General features: G+C 42.4%; 1 protein-coding gene across 2 annotated transcripts in view; it reads right to left on the reverse strand.

Moving 5' to 3' along the window:
- The window catches only part of LOC136871860 (SLIT-ROBO Rho GTPase-activating protein 1), a 597,464-nt gene that overhangs the window by 320,021 nt on the left and 259,455 nt on the right, over positions 1–17,988 (reverse strand). The gene's annotated exons all lie outside the window — the stretch shown is intronic.

Consider the following 17,988-nt stretch of genomic DNA (forward strand, 5'->3'; position numbering starts at 1 on the left):
TGCGCCTTGGAGCGTTCAGTCTGCAAGCCTCTATGAATTAACTACGCGTCTCTACAATCCCCTATTAGAAACTACCTCTGTGGACTTCTTTAGTTCCACACCTCTTACCAACGTCACCTTGGTCTCCCTATGCTACTCTTACCCACCACTGCCGAACCCATTCTTCTCCTACGTAACCGATCCTCCTCCATTCGCCTCGCATAACCCCACCACCGAAGCCAGTTTATACGCACAGCTTCATCCATCCATTCATTCATTCATATCTCAGACTTTATCTCCTCATTCCGAGTGCCTCCCTACTATTGAGCACACCTATTTCTACGAACAATCAGTCTCGCTACTTAAAATGTCTGTCACTTCCAATGTATGAGTAAGGTAACATGAATCCACCCAGCTTTCACTCCCATAGGGCCTACAGCAAAGTCGATCTGACTTCTTTCTTGCAGAATACCGTTGATCGTAACTGCATATTAGGGGCACTGCTTAATTTGATAATAGAACAAAGAATAATTCCGTGAGTATCGTAACCAAGGGAGATCAAACTAAAAAAATCCCTTGACACTACAAGTTAAATGCACTTGCCAACCGATTCCATTGTTGCTGATATGAGTTGGTATGAGATCGACGGTAACTTCGATCAAATAAAAGATCTCAGTTTCCACTTTAACTCCCTTCCACACCATCGAACCAGTCTTACATTCACTGGATAAGGGAAGTGGTCATGATTTCCCAGTCTTATGCAGAATTTTGACCTAATCGATTATCATCTTACTGGCAATGAAGCGACTATTTATAATGTGTTAGGGAGAGGAGGGAACTTTTTTTTCGCTAGTTGCTTTACGTCGCACCGACACAGTTAGGTCTTATGGCGACGATGTGACAGGAAAGGCCTAAGAATGGGAAGGAAGCGGCCGTGGCCTTAAAGTACAGCCCCAGCATTTGCCTGGTGTGAAAACGGGAAACCACCTTCAGAGCTGCCAACAGTGGGGTTCGAACCCACTATCTCCCGGATGCGAGCTTACAGCTGCGCGCTCCTAACCGCACGGCCAATTCGCCCGGTGAGGAGGGAACAAAACAGAAGATGAGTATCAGAGTTTCTTCTTAACAAGACATAGCAGTAACAACTATTAACCACCTCTGGCACGACACTCCTTTATGCTTTTTTCAACCATGCTTTATTTGAAAGACCCACGACCTCGAAGTACGACCACATTAAACAGTAATCACCATCATATTTCATATGACGTACAGTACATAGCTGTTCGGATAATTCTGTTTATTATACTCTTCATCGATATTCCGAAGGGCCCAGTGTCTCGAGACAACACTAAAAGAGCAAATTGGTAACTTCCTCACAGGGAAATGTTTCACCAACTCTAGCACTTTAAACACAGTAAGCCATTGGTTGATAAATTATGATAGATCCATTTATTTCAATTTATAGATTAAAGGATTTGAACGCTCAACCTTTCTATTCTCAGTACAGATTGACAGTATCTTTTCATTTGAGGTATCCAGCTATCCTTTGCTTCAACCCCTGAATGTCCTTTGTGTGATAATGTAGACTGTACGACCCCTCTGTAAGGGTGGAGGATGAAATCTACGGCATCTCCTGCCAGTCATAAGTGGCGACTAAAAGGGAGAGCACACAGAGGCTCTCAACATGGGAGCGTGGATTGGTGACCACAAAGCCCCTAGCTGAGGCAAACATTGCTTTCACTTGTGCCAGGCTCCTCACCATCACCTTTTCAGTCCAACCTTCCTTTGTCAACTGTTGCTCTCCTCCGAACCCGACGGTATGAGATTTGCGAGATGTAGCGGGTCTTTCAGTTTCACACCCTTCGTGGTGTTTCCCTTTCCTATGCAGATAACAGGTAACTTCATTCTTCGAACAGTCAGAATTCTTCCATCTCTTGGTTGCCCAGGCGTACTTCCTCCTAAACCAACAATCTCCACCACGGACACTATCTAGACCCATGGACCACTTCGGGGTCCGTGAAAATAAAAAAAATAACATTTATATTCAATATAATTTCAATGTGAGCAGAAAAAAAAGAGTGATGCATTTTATTCCTAGCAGTGCATAGTAATAATTGTAATCACACTTAAATGGAAAGATTACCGGGCGAGTTGGCCGTGCGCGTAGAGGCGCGCAGCTGTGAGCTTGCATCCGGGAGATAGTAGGTTCGAATCCCACTATCGGCAGCCCTGAAGATGGTTTTCCGTGGTTTCCCATTTTCACACCAGGCAAATGCTGGGGCTGTACCTTAATTAAGGCCACGGCCGCTTCCTTCCAACTCCTAGGCCTTTCCTATCCCATCGTCGCCATAAGACCTATCTGTGTCGGTGCGACGTAAAGCACCTAGCAAAAAAAAAAAAAAAATGGAAAGATTTGTGCATTATAAATAACTTTTAATGAATTAATGTTATTTGATTTACGTGCCCGTAAATCTACCGACACGAGGCTGACGTATCTGAGCACCTTTAAATGCCACCGGACTGAGCCAGGATCGAACCTGCCAAGTTGGGGTCAGAAGGTCAGCGCCTCAACCGTCTGAGCCACTCACCCCGGCAAATAAGTTTTAAATACACTCATTTGTAACCATCTAACCACTGTTTACAATAAATGCGCGAAATCTGAACCTGGCAATTCGGAACGTTTGCCGCGAAAATAGTGGAAATCGACTGCACGGCATGCACGTTGCCTACAGTAGTCAAAAACTCCACAACTACGTTCTCAAGGAAATGAACTTTGAAAGCTCAATTACAAGATTTGTTCGGTTCAATTTGCACTTGATTATCGTGTCTTATGGTTGAATCAATAGGCCGTAAATGTTTGCATGATAAAAATCCAAAAAACACGCATGTTCATTTTTATAGCGATGGGGGATTCATAGGTTTCATTAGTTTCCAAAGCGGTCTGTAATAAAAAAAGACTTTAAAAAACCCTTATCCATAACTACAGTACATTCGTAAACTGCAGCAAGCTGAAATATTGAAAATGGTTGGCGAGTTCCGCTTTTTCTTTTATTTAAAAACTATCTTATTTTACCATATAATCAGTACCAGTTTGTATAAGCATGATATGCAAATTATGATTCGCCTTCTTCTTCCTACCCCTTTTCCCAATTTCTTGGGGCAGGCGCGTGAGGGGTTTTGACCCAATTTTACGGCCTATTGCCCTTCCTGACGCCAACCCCACGTGAAGAAATGTAATGACTATTGCGTGTTGCTGTGATGGTTAAGACTGTAGTGTGATGCGTGAAGATGAAGACTTGTATTGAGATGAACACCAACACCTATTCCCCAAGCCACAGAAATTAAGTACACATAAACGAAACCAACTTTCAACCTATTAGGTCGTGTTACGTACATTTAGTACGTGTTGAAGAGATGTTAAGTACAGAACAAAAATGGTGTCCGGTTGGCCATCTCTTCAACACGTACTAAATGTACGTAACACGACCTAATAGGTTGAAAGTCGGTTTCGATTACAATGCGGTCGTGAAAATTCAATATTCATTAAGTACACATAGTTAAAAATCGCCACCCGGCTTAGAACCGAACCTGGAGTCCTCCGAACCGAAGACCATTACGCTGACATTCAGTCAAAGAGCCGGACAGTCTCCCACTCCGCGAAATCTACGGTCACTCCTCTGTCTACAGTATCAACACTTGCCGTCTTACAGATTCATATAACGCTGCTAGGACACCTTTCATAGTCCTTTAAAAGAAAGTACGCCTACTGTAGTCTATTTCAGCACGAAATGAAATTGAGTATGGATATATTTTTTTTTTGTATCGGGAGTGCCCGAGGACATGTTCGGCTCATCAGGTGCAGATCTTTCGATTTGACTCCCGTAGGCGACCTGCGTGTCATGTTGGAGATGAAATGATGATGAAGACGACACATACACCCAGCACCGTGCCAGCGGAATTGACCGATGATGGTTAAAAATTCTCGACCCTGTTGGGAATCGAATCCGGAATCTCTGTGACCAAAGGCCAGCACGCTAACCATTTAGCCATGGAGCCGGACATTTTAGCATGAGAATTTGGACCACATTACTCACAACCGAGCAATTTCTTGGTCCTATCATGGGGCGTGACTTATCGCGCCCGACTACGAAGGTCGATCTTGAAAAGGCGCCACAAGTGTGCTGTGTTAGACAACCAGACATGGTTATACAAAGACTGAAGAGCGATAGTTTCAAGGCTCTAAATTCATCAGCAACAATAACGGGACGAGCCACTCGTTAAATGCTGACTATGGGATCAAAGACGAGTGGTTCTATTCCAGAAATTGAATCTAGCAAAGAAGTCAGCTAAGGATAAGGTGATGGCAAGCATAATTGGTGGCCACACTAATTTTAGTGAAAAATGGAAGAGTATGTGTAGGTACTTTAAGGCAGAAACAGGTTCCAAGAAAGACATTCCAGGAATAATTAATGAACAAGGGGAGTGTATATGCGAGGATCTTCAAAAGGCAGAAGTATTCAGTTAGCAGTATGTAAAGATTGTTGGTTACAAGGATAATGTCCAGATAGAGGAGGTGACTAATACTAAAGAAGTATTAAAATTTACCTATGGCAGCAATGACATTTACAGTAAGATACAAAAGTTGAAAACAAAAAAAGCTGCTGGAATTGATAAGGTTTCGGGGGATATACTAAAGACAATGGGTTGGGATATAGTACCATATCTGAAGTACTTGTTTGATTTTTGTTTGCAAGAAGGAACTTTACCAAATGAATGGAGAGTTGCTATAGTAGCCCCTGTATATAAAGGAAAGGGTAATAGGCATAAAGCTGAAAATTACAGGAAAGTCAGTTTGACATGCATTGTACGTAAGCTTCGGGAAAACATTCTTTCTGATTATATATAAGACATGTTTGCAAAATTAATAAATGGTTTGACAGAAGGCAGTTTGGGTTTAGGAAAGGTTATTCCACTGAAGCCCAATTTGTAGGATTCCAGCAAGATATAGCAGATATCCTGGATTCAGGTCAGTTGGACTGTATTGCGATTGACTTATCTAAGGCATTTGATAGGGTAGATCATGGGAAACTACTGGCCAAAATGAGTGCAATTGGACTTGACAAAAGAGTGACTGAATGGGTGGCTCTGTTTCTAAAAAATAGAACTCAGAGAATTAGAGTAGGTGAAGCTTTATCTGTCCCTGTAAATATTAAGAGAAAAATTCCTCAAGGCAGTATTATTGGACCTTTATGTTTTCTTATATATATCAATGATATGTGTAAAGAAGTGGAATCAGAGATAAGGCTTTTCGCAGATGATGTTATTCTGTACAGAGTAATAAATAAGTTACAAGATTGTGAGCAACTGCAAAATGACCTCGATAATGTTGTGAGATGGACAGTAGGCAATGGTATGATGATAAATGGGGATAAAAGTCAGGTTGTGAGATTCACAAATAGGAAAAGTCCTTTCAGTTTCAATTACTGCGTTGATGGGGTGAAAGTTCCCTTTGGGGATCATTGTAAATACCTAGGTATAAATATAAGGACAGATCTTCATTGGGGTAATCACATAAATATGATTGTAAATAAAGGGTACAGATCTCGGCACATGGTTATGAGAGTATTTAGGGGTTGTAGTAAGGATGTAAAGGAGAGAGCATATTTGTCTCTGGTGAGACCTCAACTTGAGTATGGTTCCAGTGTATGGGACCCTTACCAGGATTACTTGATTCAGGAACTGGAAAAAAATCCAAAGAAAAGCAGCTCGATTTGTTCTGGGCGATTTCCGACAAAAGAGTAGCGTTACAAAAATGTTGCAAAGTTTGGGCTGGGAAGACTTGGGAGAAAGGAGACGAGCTGCTCGACTAAGTGGTATGTTAAAAGTAGGAAAGATCACAATATGAAAATAAAGTTGGAATTCAAGAGGACAAATTGGGGCAAATATTCGTTTATAGGAAGGGGAGTTAGGGATTGGAATAACTTGGAATAAATTTCCAATTTCTTTGCAATCATTTAAGAAAAGGCTAGGCAAACAACAGATAGGGAATCTGCTACCTGGGCGACTGCCCTAACTGCAGATCAGTAGTGATTTATCTATTGACTGATTGATTGATTGGATCAAGACAACTGATGATGTGCATCCTGAGCGTAGTCTTCCTCATAGTCTTCCAACACATCGTCGATAACTTCCTCATTAAGGTGGCCGTTGTTCGAATCACAGGCACTGTAAGCGAGATTGTCGAAATGGAAAAACGCGGCTCAGTGGTCAGATTCGACGTAAAACTAAGTTACATAAGACTCGTTTTCTACAGCTTTTCCCACACCTGTGGGGTCGTGGATGCGAACTGTGTCGCACATGTGGATTTGGCCCTGTTTTACGGCCGGATACCTTCCTGACGCCAACCGTGTATGGAGGAATGTAATCACTATTGCATGTTTCTGTAGTGGTTGATAGTGTAGTGTGATGTCTGAATATGAAGAGGAAAGTGTTGGGACAAACACAAACACCCAGTCTCCTAGCCAGAAAAATTAATCAGACGCGATTAAAATCCCCGGCCCGGCCTGGAATTGAACCCGGGACCCTCTGAACCGAAGGCCTCGACGCTGATCATTCAGCCAATGAGTCGGACTCACATAATAATAATAAATAATAATAATAATAATAATAATAATAATAATAATAATAATAATAATAATAATGGGTTAAGTCCCACTAACTAGCTATACGGTTTAAAGAGACGCCGAGGTGCCAGAGTTTTGTACCACAGAAGTTCATTTGTGTGCCGGTAAAATCTACAGACACGAGGGTGGCATATTTCAGAACCTTCAAATACCAGTTAATTCGAGTGGGAACAAACCCGCCAATTTGGGCTAAGCCAGGTGTACATAAAACTCTAGACTTGCATTAATGTTGTCTCAAAAAGTCTCTTCAAATCCATTCCCAATTCCTAGAAAACAAGGAACAAAAGAAAAAAAGACATACACACAAATGGAAACACCACAATAGTACAGCGGTGAACATGAATTGACGAGAAGCGTGTTAGCCGTGTCGTCGTCTCTGGCTTCTCACCAAATTTGCCGCGGGGTCGCATCTCGATCAATAAATATGAGATTTTCGCAATGAAAAGCCAAGTGCCGTAGTTCACATTCCGCGCAAATTCGGAGTTCCACAGCTATGATCACGATATCAAGTCACATAAAACTGTCAGCTTGCCTAATGCTTACGCCTTTAGTTATAGATTCGTCATTTCAAATAATGATGGCTGCATGTGAAATTTGTACTGGTCAAAGCAAAGAGACCGTTTTTCTCAGAGATCTCTTCTTTCCTCCTTCCCCCCACTCTCCCTCACCCCGGCCATCCATTCCAGTACAGCAGTACTTTACGAAGATTCATCGGCCATCTCCAGAGGTGAACGATAAACTTAGTGATATGACATTTTCGGCACAACTGCAGCTAATGCTGAGCCGGCGGTTGGATGCGGGTTAAGTAGAATGAATGGTGTTACTTAGTACAGTTCATTGTACCTTTCGCAGCGGTCGAAATTTCATCTTATTAGCCGGGCTGGGTAGCTCAGGTGGTAGAGCGCTGGCCTCGAATTGGTGAGTTCGATCCCGGCTCAGTCCGCTAGTATTTAAACATGTTTTCATGTCCAAAAGAACCGATGATTACATCATACAAAACTAGTATCAAACCAGCTCCCCTACGGATAAGTAGTAGAGTGTGGCCTCCGGAACTCAAACTGGCTCCGTGGCTGAGGCGTACAGTGCAATTTATTCGTGCGCAAGACGTACAGATGGTAACTTTGGTAACAACTTCGTTGGGAGTAAGTCAGCGAAGTGGAAATTCCAACTCCTATCTGGCTAAACGGAATTTTCCAACTCGAGTCTCTGGTCCGTGTAGATGTCCACATTTTCTAAACAGCATCCTTCGTTCACTTATCTTAACAATCAGTTCAGTATAAAGTAAGGGAGAGAAGGATATAAATTAAACGCGAATGGGACAATCAGCCTTGGTTATAACTATGCATTTAGCGTACGGCTTTTAGTGTCGGGAGTATCCGAGGACAAGTTTATTGTTCTTTTTTTTTTTTTTTTTTTTGCTTAGTTTACAATCACCTTTACGTCATATCGACAGAGATATGTCTTATGGCGACGAAGGGATAGGAAAGGGCCAGGAATGGAAAGGAAGTGCCCGTAGCCTTAATTAAGGCACAGCCCCAGTATTTGCCTGGTGTCAAAATGGGAAACCACGGAAAACGATCTTGGGGTTCGAACCCACAATCTCCCGAATGCAAGCTCACGACTACGTGACCCGAACCGCACAGCCACTTGCTCGGTGGATAAGTTCAACTCGCCTGGTGCAGGTCTTTCTATTTAACGCCCATGGGCCACCTGTGCGTCTGGGTCCGAGGTGACGATTTAGAGAGAGAGAGAGAGAGAGAGAGAGAGAGAGAGAGAGAGTGGAACCCGGTGTCTGCAGTCTACTCCTGTTGAACCACACCAAGGGCTTAACGTCACCATCCGACAGATGAACCACCATCAACAGCGTCACTCCATATGAACACTGCGGAGAGGTTTGGAATTGTATCCATGTTTTCGGCACGCAGTCTGGTGATTAGAAGCGAATCATGTCACTATCCATATGTTCACTAGAGGAAAACATTCCATGTTTCCATAGGAATACTTCTACCTTCCTACCCTGCCGGCCAACATTCTGACGGTGGAAATTTGTCCCACCAACGGGTCTCGAAGATGTGTCCAAAACAAAACTTCTGAATGTTATATTTTTAATTGTATAATAACTTGACAAGGAATTTCTCCGCAACTTTTAAACACACCTATGTTTTAACTGACATAGCTAGTCCTAAGCCAGGGTAAAGTGTAAAGGTTATTTATTTTGAGAATTATATCTTCCACTCACCGATACAGTAGGCAAATATAACTATATAATATTTCTTACAGTACAGCGAATCATTTCAGTATCCATAAATTCACTGGAGGAAAACACTATGTTTGCATATGAACACTTTCACCTTAAGCCTAAATTTTGATCATGAACATTTTAATTGTGCTTTACCTGACGTCGTAAGAAAGGTAAGGACCAACCTCTCCCACGGTCCGTAACGTCCTAGGAAATACGGTTTCTAGTTTTCCCAATCCCGGTCTAGAAAGCCAAGAATAACGGCCGAGAGGATTCGTCGTGCTGACCACACGACACCTCGTAATCTGCAGGCCTTCGGGCTGAGCAGCGGTCACTTAGTAGGCCAAGGCCCTTCAAGGGCTGTAGTGCCATGGGGTTTGGTTTTTTTGGTTTTCCCAATATCTGTTCCTGATTTGAATTCGAAAACCGCTGTAATCCTCAGCCACAGTTCGTCGTGTTCTTGCAATGTACTGTACAACTCGACTACGGACCCTTCAAAATCTGGATTCAAACCCAGCAGAGGTAGTCGGATTGTTTAAGGGCGAAAAAAAAGTCCACTGGACACTCCAATGTCGTAAGATGTCGGGATGTAAGCCTGGTATTCACGTGACAAAATTAATTAAATCTCAGCCATAGATCGACCAGTTTAATCTGCCATCTGGTAAAGCAAAACGGAACGTCGAATTTGATGCGCACGTAGCTAAAATGACGTCAAATTAAAATATCTGCGCACAGTAGCTGGGTACATGGAACCGATAATTTGCGTTGTCCTGAGTAGCTAAAAGCAGGAATATATATTTTCGGAAAGGAGGGATAGTTCTCTTCCTAATGGAGGGCATACGCATTAAGTGAAACTCCGCAAGACCTAAGCATAAATCACTTAGGTTACTTGGTACTACTTTGATTTTACTCCAATGAACGTCAAACCTTAGGTTCTCTACAGAGGAGCTACATCCCGCAATACCATTAGTCCGATGTCAAGTAACGTCCTGCGTCAGAAGTACCGTAGTAGCTTTCCGCGCCGCCGAGTTACTTTTTATAATAATCACCAAGCGTTCTTTAAAAGAAAAATAGCATAACACAAAAGCTGAACGGTACGCCGAGCCACGAAAACAGGCGGCCTGTGTTGACATGGTTGAATGGACATTTGTGGGAAGGGGAATGAAGAGCAGAGGGGGAACGGAGGGTAACGCCCTCAACCGACTTTATTTCTTTCGTCCATAAAATAACTCTGTGGCTCGAGTCTTAGATAACCTCGTCGTGGGCGTACGGAGAGTAAGAGATTAGGACCTTTTAACAACACACAGAAGCATTATGGTCCACACGCAATAACTAGAAATTCTGTTGCCAGAATGATAAACAGATCTAAGTTGTCGCAGAGTCGTCAAACGAAAGGTAGGCTGGACCCCCAACAGGTTCACCATAGGTGTCACTCAACAGGCGTACTTGGGAAATGAGGAGTGAGGCAGTTTCCCGTTGTTTTCTCACTGTGCCACAGGGTGCTATTACGTACCAGTTTGCCAAGCCCACTAAAATGCATGCACAAATTGACCCTACGCGTGACAATTTCACACTACTCATAACAGGAGCTGGCGGCATTAGGAAGGGTGTCACTAGCACAGCTCATATCTCGATGATGATGATGCTTGTCGTTTTAAGGGTCCTAACATTGAAGGTCATCGGCCCCGGGCTCATATCGCAGTCACTTTCGTGTTGTCAAAGCCACGGATGAGATAGACTGTCGAATGAGAGTAACAAATTTGTTCTAACCCATACCAGAAGACATAACCCACCATAAACATTACACCTCGCGAGCAAAAGCGAAAATCTATTTTACTTCATAAATTACAATTTTTAACGTTGTATTCTTACGATAAGCAGAACAAGTAAAATTTGAGTATTAAAACGGCCTTTAAAAAAAAAAAAAAAGAGAGAGAGAAAAAAAAATCAATCAGACACGCTCAGGAATGCACTAATTTCCACAGAACTACTACTAACACTAACACTGCCGGTTTTCCTGTCCGGCTCCATGGCTAAAATGGTTAGCGTGCTGGCCTTTGGTCACAGGGGTTCCGGGTTCGATTGCCGGCAGAGTCGGGAATTTTAACCATCAATGGTTAATTTCGCTGGTACGGGGGCTGAGTGTGTTGTGCTCATCATTTCATCCTCATCACGACGCGCAGGTCGCCTATGGGAGTCAAATCAAAAGACCTGCACCTGGCGAGCAGAACATGTCCTCGCAGACTCCCGGCACCAAAAGCCATACGCCATTTCATTTCACCACTTTTCCTACACCTATGGGGTCGCGGGTGCGAACTGTGTCGACATGTGGATTTGGCCCTCTTTCACGGCCGGATGCCCTTCCTGACACCAACTTTAAATGGAGGGATGTAGTCACTATTGCGTGCTTTTGTGGTGGTTGGTAATGTAGTGTGCTGTCTGAATATAAAGCAGAAGTGTTGGGGCAAGCACCAAGTCGCCGATTTATCAGACGCGATTCAAATACCCGACCCGGCCGGAAATCGAACCAAATACCCTCTGAACCGAAGGCCTCAACGTTGACCATTCAACCAAGGAGTCGGTCTTATTTCTACAGAACAGATGTACTACATCAATCACTACTGATCTGCATTTAGTCCGAGGGAAAAATCAACCCTGGAGGATAAACGGATTAAGAAAGAAGTAACGTTTTGGGTTAGCTGGATGAACCCATGGTTAATCTTGATATGAGCGGAGTTACTCGAGCATTCTCGGGCGATTTCCGACAAAAGAGTAGCGTTACAAAAATGTTGCAAAGTTTGGGCTGGGAAGACTTGGGAGAAAGGAGACGACCTGCTCGACTAAGTGGTATGTTCCGAGCTGTCAGTGGAGAGATTGCGTGGGAGGACATCAGTAGACGAATAAGTTTGAATGGTGTCTTTAAAAGTAGGAAAGATCACAATATGAAGATAAAGTTGGAATTCAAGAGGACAAATTGCGGAAGAACGAAAGGGATAGACAAGAAGAGACAAGGAAGCGGCCGTTGCCTGAAGTTAGGTACCATCCCGGCATTTGCCTGGAGGAGCAGTGGGAAACAACGGTAAACCACTTCGAGGATGGTTGAGGTTGGAATCGAACCCCCTCTACTCAGCTGATCCCCCGAGGCTGAGTGGACCCCATTCCAGCCCTGGTACCACTTTTCAAATTCCGTGACAGAGCCGGAAATCGAACCCGGGCCTCCGGGGGTGGCAGCTAATCACACTAACCACTACACTACAAAGGCGGACCAAAACGATACTTATAAAATAAAAATAAGATAACCTATGAAGGTGCTTGATTACCTTTTTTTTTACGATTTACTGCCATATCTCTCTGTCTTGAAAATAATACACTTCGTGTATATATGCAGTACCACCGCAAAAACATTAACCAGCAAAGAAATGTTATTACACATTCTCGAAACGAGAGGATATTCTTAAACTGCGGATAGCCGGTGGCTTAAGAGGTGCCACTTGGAATCCTACCTCCTGCACAATATGTTCATCCTATTTCAAACAAGAGGATTTTGAAAGAAATTCACCTTCTGCAACGGCCTATTTTTGTGTGGTTGAATGTACGTGCCGAAGAGATATTTAGTACACACAGAGCAAAATTCGTCAACCGGACACCGGTGATGTCCAACTGGACACCATCGGAACCAAATCCACAGCCTTCGATTTCTACGGGTGTTTAGATGACCAATTTTATTCTGTACGTAACATCTCCTCTGCACTTACTACATGTGTTAGAAAGTCTGTTTCAACTAAATGGAGCCGTGAAAATAAAAATTCAAATTTATGTTACTCACTTTACGTCCCACCAATTACTTTTACGACTTTCCGAGACGCAAGTTTGTCCCGCAGAAGTTCTTTTAAGTGCCGGTAGATCAATAGACGAAGCGGGCAAATCTGAGTACTTCCATATGTGATCCAGAAAATGAAAAGGGATGATTTGTCGATTAAAAATATACTTTTTGTGATACTCTTTTCCAGTAATAAAATTCTTAAAAGTCTGGTAGCAAATTCTGTTTTCTGACAAATGGTCCCTTTTCATTTTCCGCATCACATAAGGCTACCAGCGGACTGAGCCGGATGAAATCTCCTAGTCTGGGTTCAGAAAGCAAACACACTACCGTATGAGTCATTAAGCCTAGCTTTAAAACATTAATACTGTCTTACATTTTTCTTTTGCCTGTAGTTTACCGTCATCCTAATTCAGATAAGTTTTCGGCAAACATGATAGGTATGAGGAAGGTCTGAGAAGGAAGCAGCCATGGCCTTAATTAAGGTTCAGCCCCGGCATGTTGTCTGGTGTGCAAATGGGAAACCACAGAAAACCATCTTCAGGGCTGCCGATGGTAGGTTTCGAACTCACAATATCCCTAATGCAAGCCAATAGCTGCCACTGAATTTATAAGGCACCAAATTCAATTATTTTACTTGTTCTTCATACAAGCCCAAGGGACGAAATCCTTGCAGTCTCTTTGGGATAGTACGTACCAAAAGAGCGGGAGAATGAATTTTCCGATACTACAATGAAGAGTAAACATAGTGAGTGGAGTAACGATCTTGTGTAAATTAGACCTTGGTCATGAATTGGTCCAACCGCGACGAACCTAAATATAACCGCTCCCAAAATACTAACTTCCCCACGTGCTGCGTATGATGACCGAGTACATCAAGAGGTCGCCATCCCTTCATCACAAGATCGCTGTGCAAGCTAACTTCCAGTTCAAACAACACAATCCTTCAAAACTTGGCATACAAAAACATGCCCGTAGTATACGGTCTGCCACACCATTTCCTCCTAACGAAGGAAGCGGTTTCATTATTTGTTATTTTGATGATAATAATAATCGCAATCGTTTAGCCTTAGCTACCGTGTGCAGACATTTTCATTTGACGCAATCTGGCTGCCTGCTGTCAATTTCGACGTTCTGTTTTACTCTAGGCCTAGCCTACTAGATGGCAGAGTTAATTAATTTTGTCGGGTAAACACCAAATATGTCATCAGAGATCTTTTACATGCCGACATGGAGTACCGAATGGACTTCTTACCGCCCTTCAAAACTCCGACTAGCACTGCCCGGATCTACAGTGGTGTTAATGACATTACATGTAACGTTCGTTCAGCCACTGCTGGGCTTTACACACGCCAGAAATCCGGAATTTAAACCTAGAAGGGCTTCCTCACAGGGTCAGTAAATTTGCCTCAGAAGATCCACCTTCAACTGCCATAGGTAGCCAAGGTGTCACTGAAAAGGCGTACAAGGCAAAATAAGTGTTTTCCCACTGCTTTCCTTACCGAGCCAGAAGGCGCTGTTACATCTCAGTCTGCCAAGCCCACTAAAATTCGTACACCAACCGATCCTATGAGCAACACTTCCACACCATTCATCACAGGGCTGGCTGCATAAGGAACCGAGTTACTAATAATATTATAATCTCATTCATTGCCATATAGTCAAAGCCAAAGGGCCTCTCGTTATTAAGCACTCTGGAATATCCCCTGTGCTGGGATTCAATTTCACTATTTTCGACATATGGCGGGTACCTGACGAACGATGCTATTCAGCCAGCCTGAATGAAAATAATTAACTGAATGTATTATTATTAGTAGTAGTGGTAGTGCCGGCGCCGTGGTGTAGGGGTAGCGCGCCTGCCTCTTATCCTGAGGCCCCGGGTTCGATTCCCGGCCAGGCTGGTTCGAGGTCCACCCAGCCTACGTGATTAGAATTGAGGAGCTATCTGACGGTGAGATAGCGGCCCCGGTCTAGAAAGCCAAGAATAACGGCCGAGAGGATTCGTCGTGCTGACCACACGACACCTCGTAATCTGCAGGCCTTCGGGCTGAGCAGCGGTCGCTTGGTAGGCCAAGGCCCTTCAAGGGCTGTAGTGCCATGGGGTTTGGCTTAGTTTAGTAGTAGTAGTAATACTGCCCGACACTTCGACTGAAGGTCAGCGCACTTTGCAATTTTCCCAATTCGATTCAGAGGGCCCCGGATTCGATTATTGATCGGGTTCCTCTGACTCGGGGACTGGCTATTTTTGAAAGTCTCATTACATGCAAGAGTTATAAGGGTTGGCGTCCACATGTGCAACAGTTTGTACCCGTGACATTACGAGAGTATGGAAAAAGCGGAGGAATTATTATTAAATTTGTTATTATATAAACTGAACTGTTAAAGCCAAGCTTTAAGTACGAACTGGAACCGGAGGCTCCGATTACTATTATAGCCTGGTTCACTTTATATCCGTGCTGGAGCTGAACACAATTTAGAATGAATTCATCAACTAAAGATGTGCAGTAGATTGGTTTTCGAGTGTGTTTTAGCTCAGTGTATCGCAGCCCAGGATAGTGTGTTGATTTACTATACGGTAGTTACAAACTCGGGAGACAGGCATGTGGAATATCGGCCTTGACCACTGTTGTCAACAGTTAGTTCCCTTCTTTCCCAATTCAGCTATAGAGAATTGCTGGAATGGGACCTCATTCAAGGTCGCAGGACCAATCCTTCCCAATTACGGCCTCGGTTGCTTTACAAATGGACGCAAGCAGGCCTTAAAACAGACATAATTCACGTAGAATGTTAAATACGACTAAACTCTAAAAGGAAAGCTGGGTTTCCATGTCAAGTATATTGCATACTATTCAGAGGGCGAAGGAATCCAAAACTGACCTAGAGAGTAAGTATCAAATGTGTTTTTAAGTATGTACTTGGTGATTCCGCGATTTTAACCGATCTTCAATAATAATAATAATAATAATAATAATAATAATAATAATAATAATAATAATAATAATAATACCAAACTTAGACACTAGAAAACAGTCGTATTACCCGAAGCATTGTATACGACAGAAACGACCACAATTAGAGTATCAGGCATCATAGAGACAGAAAAAATTTAACGTAAAATTCTCAGAAAAAATATTTGGACTAATACACAGATGGCATATGGATGAAACGACCTACCGAAGAGCTGTACCAGCACTCTGACAGACTCACAGACATGATCAGGAAACGCAGACTAACTTTCTATGGGCACATACAGAGAATGAACAACAGACTTACAAAGAAAATCTTTGATACAGCAAACAGTTCAAGCAAGAAAACAAATTTGTATCATGAAATAGAGGAAGACTTAAGACAGGTGGGGATCAACAGGCAAATGATAGAAGACAGAAAAGAATTAAGAAACAAAATTAGGAATTCAAAATTTATAGTAAATGAGAAGAAGAAGACAGGAACATTGTGGACAGAACAAAGGAAATAGGAGCACAGCCAGAGGATGAAGAGATTTTGGGAAGAGAAGAGGAAGAAGGGAAAGAAGTGAAAATTGTGTCATCATGAAATATTAGAGTTCAAACACTGTCCATAAGGGCAAAAATGATATGAATGAATGAAAATAATAATGCTTGATAAATTATCAACCTCGCAATATTTTTGTCAAGGGCGGAAGTAACAATTTCTGACACTAATGTGAGACTTTTTGGTAATCGGATTGAAATATATGTCACTTGAAGGGTCAAGTTCACTTTACAACAAAGAGACGATACACTAACACAAAAAGTAAAGGGTAAGTAATCAACGTACTTTTGCTATTAAACACACACACACACACACAGAGAAAATCAGAACATTACTTAAAAGTCTTTAGTAGAATATTTCGTAAGAAGACGTGGTAAATAAGTATGACTGCATGAGAGGTGATTCTAGCGAACTTTTAACTGGTGACAGGTGAATAACATAGCGTCGAGTATTATTTGCTACTGAGATAATATATCAAGAGTTCTTATCTCTGACGTGTTTCTATACAACTTGCGTTCCGCGATATAAATGCTGTGGTCCCGTATTATTATCACCAGTCCAGGTCAGTGTGTTGATTTACTACAGTTACAAAATCGGGAGACAGGTATTTCGAATATCCGCCTTGACCATCGTTGCCAACAGTTCATTTATATTCCATTTATGGGAACAGGCATAAGAATGGAATACCTTATCAAAGCAAATAAATATTCGATAAATCTACAAGTTCTTTGAAGTCGTTTACCGTGCGACGTAAAGCAAATAGAAATATAAAAAGGAAACAGGTTTAGTTACTAGCTAATTTACTTGACAGCAACTGTCCAAGGTAACGATGGACTTATGGTCATACTCCACATGTACTGTCCAGAGAATTCAAAGTTAACAAATGCAATACTGCAACGCGGCCGAAAGGAAATCCTACTTCTTGTTGTTCGGTACTATTATGCAGTACGTAGGATATATACAGAATGGTTATTAGGCACTACTGTACTTCAGTGTACTCGTCTCAAAGACCGGTGATATTTAACATATCGCCTTCAACTTACTAAGAACCAATGTAATTACACTTATTTGTAGCCACTGAGAGTGAACCAGAGCAGGCTATTAAGTAATTCAACGGTGAAATTGAGCTGTAGCATTCTCACGGGATATTCCAATGAACTCCGGAAATACCCGATACAGTATTTAGTTTTAAGCGGGCTGTGTTCAGAATGGTAGAACTTACGTCCAGGTAGCAGATATAAGTCAATGACTAGAAATACCGATAAATTAGACTTAACAGTACTTTCAACGTGAAATACTTTATTGTGGAGCAATGCAAATTCATAGTAATTCAGTGGAGAATTGTACTCTACCGTAAACCACTACGGTACGTTACGCAACGCTTTACAATTAAAAAAATGGTACCGGTATTCTTGCTTCATGAATGACCACTGAAATCTCCACTTTCTGCAGATGGACCTACAGTAGGCAATGCTTTGAAATGACCATGAAGTGCGTGGACCCGTTATTCCAGAAAAAAATATGAGTTTAATTCTCACACAAGTACCGTAACTAGTAAGAATTGTCGGAGGTGCCATGATAGAACAGCACGTAAAAAATAGATAGGAGGTGCTCCTATGGTGCGTGTAATCACATGGAAATTACATCACACCTCGTCAGACGATCCTGGTTACTTTCAAACACATTTGACAAGAAACAATTTAATTCGCTAAAGTACTACAAATTGCACAACCAAGATGTAACAGAAATGTACAAGA

This window comes from Anabrus simplex, chromosome 4, assembly GCF_040414725.1.
Source record: "Anabrus simplex isolate iqAnaSimp1 chromosome 4, ASM4041472v1, whole genome shotgun sequence".
Taxonomy (NCBI): Eukaryota; Metazoa; Arthropoda; class Insecta; order Orthoptera; family Tettigoniidae; genus Anabrus; species Anabrus simplex.